General features: G+C 48.9%; 1 protein-coding gene across 1 annotated transcript in view; it reads left to right on the forward strand.

Moving 5' to 3' along the window:
• Window positions 1-12765, forward strand: part of LOC112107988 (adenylate cyclase type 1) — a 215664-nt gene that overhangs the window by 45614 nt on the left and 157285 nt on the right. The gene's annotated exons all lie outside the window — the stretch shown is intronic.

The following is a 12765-nucleotide window of genomic DNA, read 5'->3' on the forward strand; positions in this document are numbered from 1 at the left end:
ACTTTTCCAGGGACAAGAGGAGGAGTTAGGTAATGTATAGCTAGTAAAATTGGTGGTTATTAAAATGCTACATGTAAAGTAGACAGGGAATTAGTTTTGAAAAAATTATATATTCACAAGTGTTTACATATTAACGTATTTAGACTCTAGTTATTTATTTTTGGTGCCAGTTATTCTTTTTTTTTAAATTTATGAAGTGCCAAGACCTTGAGCTTGATGCTATAAAAGTGATGTACATAAAAATAAAATAAATTCAAAAAGTGTCAGGAGTCATCTTCTATGCCCAATTCTGTCACTAATTGGTCTGTTGTCTTGGACAAGCCTCTTACTTTCTCATTTTAAACACTGGTAAAAATGCATAATCGTACTTGTAAAGCTCTTTGATATCATCAGGTGAAAGGTACTATACAAGTGCAAACAAGTATTGTTTCGAAAACTGTTTGGATATAGAGGTTGAAAACGGGACAAATTCTACTCTCATTTGTGCTTTTAAGGCCTTGTCTTCGCTAGGAAAAAAGGTGTGATTTAACACATTAGTTAACATGTTAAAACCTTAGTGCAGTGGCTCTCAACCATTCCAGACTACTGTACTCCTTTCAGGAGTCTGATTTGTCTTGCATACCTCAAGTTTCACCTCACTTAAAAACTACTTGCTTACAAAATCAGACATAAAAATGCACAAGTGTCACAGCACACTGTTACTGAAAATTGTTTACTTTCTCATTGTTACCATATAATAATAAAATAAGTCAACTGGACTATAAATATCATACTTACATTTCAGAGAACAGTATATAGAGCAGTATAAACAAGTCATTGTCTGTCTGAAATTTTAGCGTGTACTGACTTCTCTGGTGCTTTTTATGTAGCCGGTGTAAAACTAGGCAAATATCTAGATGAGTTGATGTGCCCCCTGGAAGACCTCCGAGTACCCCCATAGGTACATGGTACAGGGGTACCTGGTTGAGAACCACTGCTTCAGTGTAGGTGGGATAATTTATATTATTGACTGTGAAGTGTCAACTCCAGTGGACACTTTGATGAATGGCAAAACTCTCAGGATTTCAGCCCAGATGAATATTTCTAATGAAGTCTCCTTGAATTTCCACTAGGAGCTGACCCTGCAAGCACCACAAGACATAGGGCCCAATCCAAAGTCCTCTGAAGTCTTCCAAATGGACTTCATTGGGCTTTTGGATCAGTCCGTAGTGTTTGCTTCTGAAGGTAATGAGATTGTGCCCAGTGAGCTCACCTCTTCTTTGAGTGCTTGCTCATGTCCATTCCATATCAGGTGTCTGTTCTCGCCACCTGCACCGGTGCCAGAAGTTTTTCCCTTAACAGTTTCCATAGCGGACTGGCTCTAGTTCCCTCTGGAGTGGTGCACGCATGGTGCAGTATAAGAGGTGCCACTGGCTCCCCCACCCTCAGTTCCTTCTTGCCGCCAGTGATGGTGCTGGAACTTCTGCTGCTTCGGCTAGCTCTCGCTTAGTTCAGTGTGTCTCATGAACGTTTCTTTGTAAAATAGTTGAATATAGTTTAGTATTTACCCTTAGTATTAGATCTAGTTAGTTGGTCCTGGACAGGACTCAGCCTAGGGATGGGGCATGCCCCGATCCCCAAGCTTTAAACTATGCAATTGTTGTAAGTGGCCCATGCCCATCAGCAACCTGCACATTACTTGTTTAAGGAGTCTAGGAGAAGGACACATAAGCGACAAGTGTCACATCTGTAAGTCGTTCAAACCCAGAACGAAAAAGGAAAGAGACATCCGTTTCAGGGCACTCCTGATGGAGTTGGCGCTGACGCTGGCACCGGAGCAGAGGACCAACTCGGCCCCGAGCACCACAGCATCAGTACAGAGAGCCCCGCCGGTGCTGTCTGTGAGCCAGCACCGATCTCTCTCCCTGACCCAGGCCAAGAAGCCCAAGAGGTCCGCGAGGAGAAGATCTCCCACTTCCCGTAAAGGGAAAGAGAGGACCGGAGGAGAGCCAAGACCCATGCTGGGTGGCTCAACACCTCCGTCAGGGAGTCGGGCCCCAGCTCACGTTGAGCGGTCGAGACCCTCCCGTACTATGCCTGCCACACCGGACAGTGACGAGGACCTCTGTCAACTCAAAGACCCATCGATGCCTGAGTCCCTGCTTGCAGCACAGGAAATCATGACGCCAAGGCCATGAATATCTCTATACTCACCCCACCCCAAACACCCTCATAGCTGAGGCCGTTAACCAGAGGGAGAGGCGGGGTCAATCCGGGGCTATGTCCAAGTATAAAGACTCGAAGAGACTGGATCTGTTTGGGAGAAACATTTATTCATCTTTCAGCCTTCAGTTGAGCGTGGCCAACCACCAAGCCCTCCTTGGCTGCTAAGACTACAATATGTGTCATTCTATGGCCAAATTTGAGGTTTCGCAAGAAGGAATTCTGGGCGATCCTTGTAGCGGGCATGTCTGCAGCGAGAGCGGCCCTCCAAGCAGCCTTGGACACAACTGACTCCACAGCTTGCACCATGGCCTCGGTCATCTCCATGCAAAGGGCGTCCTGGCTGCTCCTCTCGGGTCTGTCAACGGAGACTCAGCAATCGATGCAGGACCTCCCCTTTGACGGCCAGGCCCTGTTTGCAGAGCAGATGGACAGTAAACTGCATGGCCTTAAGGATTCCCACACTACCCTGAAAACTCTGGGGCTGTACGTTCCAGGTCCAGCCCGTAAGTGGTTCAAACTGCAACAATCTCAGGGCCAAGCGAGTCAGCCCCGCCAGGAGTCCCCCCATAAGAAGAGTAGGGACTCAAGCACCACCTGAGCCACCCATCTCCTCCCTCTGCCGAGTCGGGCTTGACCCGCAATAAGCAGGGGGGCAAGCGAGCATTTTGAGGGTGCGCTCAAGGGCGATCTACCTGACTTTACTCTGGATCCATCTGTCCTGCTGTTCTCCAACCACCTTTCTTTTTTCCTCCTCGCATGGACAGCTATAACTTCAGACTGCCGTGTCCTCAATACTGTGGTAGAGGGTAATACCCTACAGTTTACTTCTACCCCACCCCCTACCTCTCTTCCCCATCCCTCTTCAGGGACCCTTCTCATGAGAATCTCCTCACACAGGAGGTAAAGGGGTTGGTGCAGTTGGGTGCGGTGGAAGAAGTTCCTCTCGAGTACAGGAACAAGAGGTTCTATTCCCAGTACTTCTTCATCCCAAAGGCCCAGGGCAGTCTGCGGTCCATCCTGGACCTGAGGGACCACAACAAGTATCTAAAGAAGCTAAAGTACTGTATGGTCTCCTTGGCTTCTATCATCCCCTCCCTGGATCCAGGAGACTGGTATGCCGCCCTCGACTTGAAGGATGCATACTTCCACGTGGCGATCTTTCAAGGTCACAGACACTTCCTCCAATTTACGGTGGGCCCCCACCACTACCAGTTGGCTGTCCTACCGTTCGGCCTGGCAACAGCACCCAGAGTGTTTACCAAGTGCATGTCACTGGTGGCTGCTTATCTCAGGTGTCAGGGTATCCAGATCTCCCCGTACCTCGACGACTGGCTAGTCAAGGGAAACTCCAGGTCTCAGGTCCAGGAGGATGTCATGGTGCTACAAGCCAAGTGCTGCTCCCTGGGCCTACTGGTGAACGACAAAAAGTCTACGTTCGTTCCGGTGCAAAGGACAGAGTTCATCTGAGCGATGCTCAACTCAACCTGTGCAAGAGCGTTCCTCCCGCTAGAAAGGTTCCAGACGTTGACGGACCTCATCGCGGAGGTCTCCGCATTCTTTGCCTGAGCCTGCTGGGTCACATGGCAGTGTGCACATATGTTGTCCGCCGTGCCAGGCTCTGGATTCGGCCTCTGCAGCAATGGCTGGCAACGGTCTATTCCCAGTCCAGAGATCACCTGAACAAGGTCGTTACCATTCCCCTGACAGTACTCGCCTCACTGCAACGGTAGACCGATCGCACGACCATCCTAGCGGGGGTTCCATTCGACACCCCCCATCACTCCATCGAATTGGTATCAGACACCTCGGACTTTGGCTGGGGTGCATACCTTTGCAACCTCCAGACCCAGGGTATGCGATCCCCCGAGAAGATGACGTTACACATAAACGTCAACGAACTCAGGGTTGTCCGCTTGGCATGCGGAGTCTTCCTACCTCACCTGTAGGGCAAGGTGGTGAGAGTCCTGACGGACAATACGGCCTCGATGTTCTACATCAACAGGCAAGGGGGAGCACGCTTGTCGACTCTCTGCCAAGAGGCACTCCGTCTTTGGGACTTCTGCATCAGCCACAAAATCCACCTGGAAGCTTGTCACCTCCCTGGCGTCAAGGACACACTAGCAGATTACCTGAACAGGGACTTCTCCTCTCACCACAAGTGGTCACTCCACCCAGAGGTAGCCTGCATGATCTTCCAGAGGTGGGGAACTCCCCATGTGGACCTGTTTGCCACTAGGCTAAACAGGAAATGCCACCGGTTTTGTTCGGCAAGGACTCCCTCTCTGATGCCTTTGTGACAGGGTACCCCATAAGGCTTTATGGGGAGGGCGTGCTTATAAATGTATGTATGACATAACTGGAATATGTTTTGTGCTGCCTGTGCCATGTAATATATCTCCGTAAAGGTTATGGTCTACTATATCTATTCATCTTATTTGTACATATATATCGTTTTCTACTTGAGGTTAAGAATATGGGCTGTATGCTTGCTTGGTTTCTAAGTAAGCTTTGGGAGGCATTTGGTCAGCTTCATTAGGAAGGAATTCGCCAGGTTAAGTACCTGATCAGGAAACACTTGGAGAACAATGCATCTTGGAATGCTCCAATCCACATAAGAAGTCTTCCTGGAGACATGCAAGATACCATGTGGACAGTGGCTTCGGCCTGTAAAGACTGAGTCATGCAGGGACATGTGACTTGCCCAGGTGACTCCAGAACTCCATCTTGGAGCTGGACTTTGCATAGGAGGGAGGAGGGGGGTCTCCACCCACAAGAGAGAGTCTATTTAAACCTGTGGGAGACCCCTCCATTTTGTCTTCAGCTGGCTAAAGAAGGAGCCTCTCCACCCCCCCAGGATACTTGAAGGAAATTGAAACAAAGGACAGTAACTACAGGGGTTGTGAGTGATTGCTGGACCCAGGCTAAAAGGAGATTAGCCTGTAAAAGGGAGCATTCTGGAACTGATGAGGAACTTATCTGTATTTAGTTTGATTAGACACAGATTTGCGCATTTTATTTTATTTTACTTGGTGACTTGCTTTGATCTGTCTGTTACTACTTGGAACCACTTAAATCCTACTGTCTGTATTTAATAAAATCACTTTTTATTTAGTAATTCACTCAGAGTATGTATTAATACCTGGGGGAGCAAACAACTGTGTATATCTCTCTATCAGTGTTATAGGGGGCGAACAATTTATGAGTTTGCCCTGCATAAGCTTTATGCAGGGTAAAACGGATTTATCTGGGTTTAGACCCCATTGGGAGTTGGGCATCTGAGTGCTAAAGACAAGCACACCTCTGTGAGCTGTTTTCAGGTAAACTTGCAGCTTTGGGACAAGTGATTCAGACCCTGGGTCTGTGCTGGAGCCAGACGGAAGTGTCTGGCTCAGCAAGACAGGGTGCTGGAGTCCGGAGCTGGCAGGGAAAACAGGAACAGGGGTAGTCTTGGTACATTGGATGGCAGCTCCCAAGGGGGATTCTTTGATCCAACCCGTCACAGCCTTCCTCCTGTCGTGGTCAGGGGATCTGATGTATGCGTTCCCTCCAATTCCTCTCATCAGCAGGGTCCTGGCAAAGATCAAGAGAGACAAGGGACAGGTTATCATGATTGCCCCGGCATGGCCTTGCCAGCACTGGTTCGGCACACTCAAGAACCTGGCAGCGGCCCCTCCCTGGCCCCTGCCCAACTGACTGGACCTGCTGTCACAGGACCATGGTCGGCTCCTGCACCCCAACCTTGCATCCCTCCACCTTTCAGCGTGGATGCTGCGTGGCTGAACCCGGAGGAACGGACCTGCTCAGATGAGGTCCAACAGGTCTTCCTGGGAAGCAGGAAGCCCTCAACCAGACTTACCTGGCCAAGTGGACGAGGTTTTCCCACTGGGTGTCAGAATCTCTTCCCCGTGCTCTTCCGTACAGTCTATCTTAGACTACCTGCTCCATTTGAGGAACCAGAGCCGGGCACACTCTCTTCCATTAGAGTGAAGCTTGTGGCCATCTCTGCTTTTCACTCACCGATCCATGGCCAGATGGTGTTTTCTTATGACAGGATGGTCAGATTCTTGAGTGGCCTCAAGAAACAATTCCCACAGGTACGGACTCCTGTCCCGCAGTGGGATCTTAACTTGGTCCTCTCTAGGCTCACCGGCCCGCCCTTTGAGCCGCTGGGTTCCTGCTCTCTTTTCCACCTGTTATGGAAGGTCACGTTCCTAGTGGTGGTGACGTCGGCAAGACGGGTCTCTGAAATTAAAGCCTTCGCTTCAGGACCTCTGTACATGGTCTTCTACAAAGATAAGGTTAATTTGCTGCCCCACCCGGCCTTCCTGCCAAAGATGGTCTCCACCTTCCCTATGAACTAAGACATCTTCCTCCCAATGTTCTGTCCCAGACCGTACAAGACCAGTGAGGAGAGGCGTCTTCACGCCTTGGACGTCCGGAGGGCCTTGGCTTTCTACTTAGAACATACCAAGCCTTTCCGAAAATTGACTCAACTCTTCATCGCTACAGCAGATAGGATGAAGGGTCACCCAGTGTCCTCGCAGAGGATTTCCAATTGCATCACCTCGTGCATAATGACCTGTTACGACCTGGTGGGGATTCCGCTGCCGCCGATTGTCAGCGCCCACTCGACGAGAGCGCAGGCGTCTTCAGCAGCCTTCCTGGTGCACATCCCTATCTAGGACATCTGTAGAGCCGCAACGTGGTCCTCTGTCCACATGTTTACCTCTCATTATGCCATCACTCAGCAGGCCAGAGACGACGCTAGGTTCGGCAGAGCTGTGTTGCAATTTACACATCCGGGAACTCCTATCCACCTCCAGGGGTACTGCTTTGGAGTCACCTAATATGGAATGGACATGAGCAAGCACTAGAAGAAGAAAAGACAGTTTCCTGTTTTGTAACTGGTGTTCTTCGAGGGTGGGGAGAGCCGGCGGTGCCCCTTATACCACGCCATGTGGGCGCCACTCCAGAGGACACCAGAGCCAGTCCCCTACGGATGCTGCTAAGAGGAAAAACTTCCAGCATCTGTGCATGTGGCAAGCACACACGCCTAATCTTGAATGGACACAAGCCACACACCTCGAAGAACACCAGTTACGGAAAAGGTACAGTAACTCCTCACTTAAAGTCGTCCCGGTTAAGGTTGTTTCGTTGTTACATTGCTGATCAATTAGGGAACATGCTCGTTTAAAGTTGTCCAATGCTCCCTTCTAATGTCATTTGGCAGCCGCCTGCTTTGTCCACTGCTTGCAGGAAGAGCAGCCCGTTGCAGCTAGCTGGTGGGGGCTTGGAACTAGGGTGGAACGACAGCCCCCCTATCAGCTCCCCCATCAGCTCTCTGCTCCCCTAAGTTCCCTGTGCAGCAGCTGCCCAGCAGGCTATCAATTGCAGCTGTCTCTCCCCCCACTGCCATATGCTGCTCCTGCCCTCTGCCTTGGAGCTGCTCCCTGAGACTCCTGCTTGCTGTGCGGGGGGAGGGGAGGAAGAGGGGGGCTAATGTCAGGGTGTCCTCCTCCCCCCTGCTCCTGCACCCCGCTTACCCCATCTTCCATAGAGCAGGGGGGGACACACGACAGGGCTCAGGACGGAGGGAGCTTGCTGGCAGCAGCTGCATCTCAGCAAGCTGATCTAATTTAGGGTTACCATATGTCCGGGTTTCCCCAGACATGTCCGGCTTTTGGGTCTTTAAATAGCCGTCCGGGGGGAATTTGTAAAAAGCTAAAAATGTCTGGGATTTCCCCCCGGACGGCTATTTAAAGACCCAAAAGCGGCTGACAGGGCAGCCGCGCTGGGGGAACCGCGGCAAGCTGGCGCCACCGGCGCCACTCACCTTTGCTCCCTGGATCCTGGGGCAGCGCGCAGCTGAGAGCTCCCGGTGTGGCGGTGTCAGCCCACGGGGCCCCCCGCCTGGCCGGCAGGAGCCTGCAGAGCACAGCCCTGCCCCTGCCCCAGCACACAGAGAGGCAGCGAGGAGGTCTCGCTCCCCTGCGTGCTGCAGTGGGGCGGGGCTTATAGACTCGGGCAGAGAGACCCCCCTGCCCCTCTCCCCTCGACCCAACCCAACCGTAGGAAGGAGCCAGAGGGACTGGGAGGGACCTGCCTGCTTGATGCTTCCTGGGAGCCGCTCCAAGTAAGCACTGCTGGGCTCACCTGGCCCCCTGGCAGGTCCCTCTGGGGGGGGCTCCCCTCAGACCCACTGCCCTCAGCCCCCACCCTGACCCTGTTCCCTCTGCCTCCCCCACAGTCCCCCCTGTGCTCCCCACCCTCAATCCACTGCCCTCAGTCCCTGCCCCTGTTCCAACAGCCTTCCCCACAGTCCCTCCCCTCCCCTCCCCCTGATCATCTCACCCTGCATGCATGTGGAAATCTGTCCCGGATTCCAGGCTGTCATTAGCCGCTGGGGCAAAAGATCAGCAGAGGTTTCCAAAGGGAAGTTTGCAGCCTTTGCTCAGACCCAAACATTTTCACTTAAAAAAATAAATAAATAAATAAATACCCAAACCCATCCTGACACCCATCTGCTCTGTCCAGATTTGCTGTTATCCCTGTTGAGGCCAAAGTGGTTTGAAAAATTAAAAATCCATGACATCACTGTGTTGCTTCCCCCTGTGTTGCTCGTTCATCTGATGGACCTGCCGATAATGAATAAAGATGAATGCCCTGGGAGCAGTGTGTCAGGCAGACAGTTTGTCAAGTAGGAAAGTGAATGCTGAAGCCCTCACAAAATGCAGAGGCATGTCTTAACCTGAGAACTGAAAAAGAGCCAGATACCCTACATTGGTTTGAAAGTGACAAGAGCCTAGCGACTGACCAGAGCAGCGCCAGGTTTGAAGTGACGAGGGTCTGTGTCATGAAGTCTGTGTTTCCACTGAGGACTCTTCCATCGCCAGGGTAGCGCTGGTGCAGGTCTGCTGCCCGGCACAGCAATGCTGAGAGGTGCCAGTGTAGACCCGACCCACTGCCCTCAGCCTCCCCCGCAGTTCCCCCTGTACCTCCCGCCCCGAACCCACGGCCCTCAGTGCCTGCGTCCGTTGATGTTCATTGTGAAAAGTATTGCAGGTCAAATAATAATATTTGGCACTTTTGTAGTTCACTGTCCAACATGTGTTTTGTGCCCTCCTCTGGTGGATTTTTAGAGGATAACTGTATAGCTACCAGCTAAGGGAGTTATATCTTAAACTCAAGTAGTAGAAGCTCATGCTTTTAAGTCTGGATGGCTCGGGTTCAGTCTTTGGTGACTAGCTATGATGGAGGTTGCTACACTTATAATCCCTTTAATCAGAAGTTCTGAATATGCTTTGTTGTAGGCAGAACTAGCCTATAGTTAAGCAACCGAAAATTTAGAATGGGAAGTGTTGAAATGTTGGGAAGCCTTATAATTTTGCCAATCTGGAACGAACATCCCATCTGAGGGATGGGGGCGGGGAGAGAGGAGAGTGAGACAGGACCAGGAAACTGGGACAAGGAATCCAGAGCGGTAGTGGGGGGCAGTTGAAATCAGATGAGGAGCTGGGGCGAGTTAGACAGCAATAGGATAGACATAGACTGGAGGGGACGGGGAAGAAGGGTCTTTGACTACTAGAGACCACTCCGTTCTCCGAACATTTGATTCGCGGGACGCAGGGGAGGGGGAGGAGCAGGGGGCGGAGCGTTCAGGGGAGGGGGCGGAGTCGGGGCGGGGACTTTGGGGAAGGAGCGGGGTTGGGGCAGGGCCAGGGCGGGGAAGGGGCGGAGTTGGGGCGGGGCCCCTTGAAGTGTCCTCTTTTTCCAGGACTGCAATATGGTAACCTTAATCTAATTAACAAGGCAGTGTCCTTAAAGGGGAAATGTGCATCTCTCTCTCACACACATGGTGTGTGTCTCTGTCTCTGTCTCCGATGCTGTCTCCCCTCCCTCCATTCTTGCTGCCTTGTAGAGTGTGAGAGTTAACCATTGAGGGCTCAGCCAAATGCTAGTTCATCATTTAGCAGTAAGGGAAATATCCCACCCTCTGACTCCTCCACCCTAACCAAGCTTCACAATCATCATCACTGTGTACCAGTATTGGTGTCTGGTGAAAAAAAATTCCCTGGAACCTAACCCCCTCATTACATTAATTCTTATGGGGAAATTGGATTCGCTTAACATCGTTTCGCTTAAAGTCGCATTTTTCAGGAACATAACTACAACGTTAAGTGAGGAGTTACTGTAACTGTCTTTTGTAAGGGCTACTCATGTAAGAGTTTTTGGGATATGTTGAAAGGCTAACGGCATTACATTTTCAATGGAGCTGAGAGCACTTACGTCCCCAGGGGATGCTGAGAACCTCATAGAATAGCACTCTACCATTGGGAAAGTGAGGATTTCAAAGTGACATGACATGATACTCTTTGTATTAAAAAAAATAAAGACCAGGATGAGAATTGTTTGTAAAATTTACAATGAAAGCTGATCTCTATTAACTGCAATTTATAACTGTACAGAGTGGAATATACATTAATATAACCAAGATTCTACTATTTATTACAGTAATATATATATTTTCATTTTATTCTCCTTCACACAAAGGGAAAAGAAAGAAAAGGAAGGAGAGCTCTAGAGGGGATAAATACAGCCTACTGTGATATTATATTTTGTTGCTTGTATTTAGAATTAAATATGTCTAGACCATAAATATCCACACGTTTATTATGAAGCCTTAATTTGAGGCTACCTATATCATTGCTGTAATCCACTCATCTTCTGTGGTATTGACTCATAATTTCCAGTGCTTTGGTTGTCTTGATGCTATACTGATTGAGAAACTACTGAGTTACTTTTTAGATCATTCAGTAGGCATAGAAATTTTTGAAAGGATTGATATAAAATTGATACATGAGTTCGTGTTTAATGTATTCAATCTTTCAATGGGTAGCAAAGCTTTCACATGGAGTAATGATGAGCTTGACTCATTTTTTGTATAATGTAATTCTTGTGTACATACAGTGAACTCCAGCCTAATTAATGAATGGTGCAGTGTTGCTTTATTTATTATATAACCTTTTTATTATCAGATCAAATGGATTTGCAGTTAATGATTTGGCACCAGTCTTTGTGACTCAAACCATAGCATCATGACCTGAAATTTGAGACATCCCAAATTAGTGGATTCTTTCAAAAAGAGAGTCATAGATTTTGCTATACTAAAAAAGAGCAAGGATCTAATCCTGTAGTCCTTATTGAGGCAAAATTTCTGTTGCCTTCAAGAATACCGACTTCAGTGGGAGTTTTGTCTGAATAAGATCTAGAGAATCGACCTATAATTCTAATATCCTGCCTGCAACCATGCTTCCAGTGTAGTGCTGTATGTGAGGGTGCAGGGAATTGCTTCCTGAACTTGGTGTAACCAGGAACTGAAACAGGATCTTTGATTTCCTGTCTTAGTTTCATAACTATAATTTGCATCGTTAATAGTTATAAAATATTCCAATATCTTTTTTTACAGTCTAGTCATAGCAACGGACTCCATTAATTACCTTCTCTGGAAATAAAGCCATATGGGGATTAATTTCATTGGGTGTCCTCTTGCTCTCTAGTTATGGAACATGATAAGAAGTAGGGACTAATCTGTTTTATAGCCTTCATAATTCTTGATACCTCAATTAAATCCCATTCTTTTTACCAGGTTACATAATCCTTGTGTTTGCAATCTCTTGTAATATGTCATATAGGAAAATATCACTCTCTCTCTTAATTACCTACATTCCCCTTTTCTGACTGCTTCAGTCTCAGAAAAGTTGACCAGACTTTCAAAGTGAAAAACAGAGACGCCTGTCATATGTAGGAGGGAATGGGCCATGTGATCATTTAGGTGAGAGTCAGGGATCAATACAATGGTGGCTTTTGGTATCTGGGGGAGGAGGGGAGAGAAAAGAGGGTAACTCCCTCCATGTTCAGCCAAGCAACAGCTCCTCCAAACTCATTCCTGGCCACACACTCACCTTAAAAAATTAAAACTGTAACATGGCACAGTAAAAGATGGTGATAATAGCATTTATCCTTCTGCACCCCTTTATTGTTTTCTCTCAATTCAGACACTTTGTGACCTGTGCTTTTATTTTGTTAAATTTCCTCTCCTCCAGGTCCTGCTTGAATTCTTCCTCTTCTGCTTTGTAATCCGTATCCTCCCTCTCCTTGTTTTTCTCTTCTTCTAGTCTTTATGCTTTTGCTTGCTCTTTCTTTGTCCATTCCTCCTACCTAATGCCACACTCATTCACTCTGAGTCCTCTGCCTTCCTCTCCCCAGACTCAGAAATGTCTCCCCCATTCCACATCCATCACTCAACCTCTGAGGAGGGAAAACATGGATGTTGAATTGGTCAGGTGCTACAGCAGTCTGGATATGGAAGCAGAGCAGCTTAGCTATTGTGATACCTGGATCTTACCTCTGGGACCTGGGGAGGACAGCTTCCCCCTCCCTCTCTCCTGCCCCCCCCCCCCACGGAGTAAGTGAGCAGGGAAGAGCTTGAGCATAGCAGATTGATGGCTCCACATTATGCCCTCCACATGCACACTCCCCCCCCCCCCCTCTCCCCCCCCC

This window comes from Terrapene carolina, unplaced genomic scaffold (assembly GCF_002925995.2).
Source record: "Terrapene carolina triunguis isolate 2854851 unplaced genomic scaffold, T_m_triunguis-2.0 Scaffold179, whole genome shotgun sequence".
NCBI lineage: Eukaryota > Metazoa > Chordata > Testudines > Emydidae > Terrapene > Terrapene triunguis.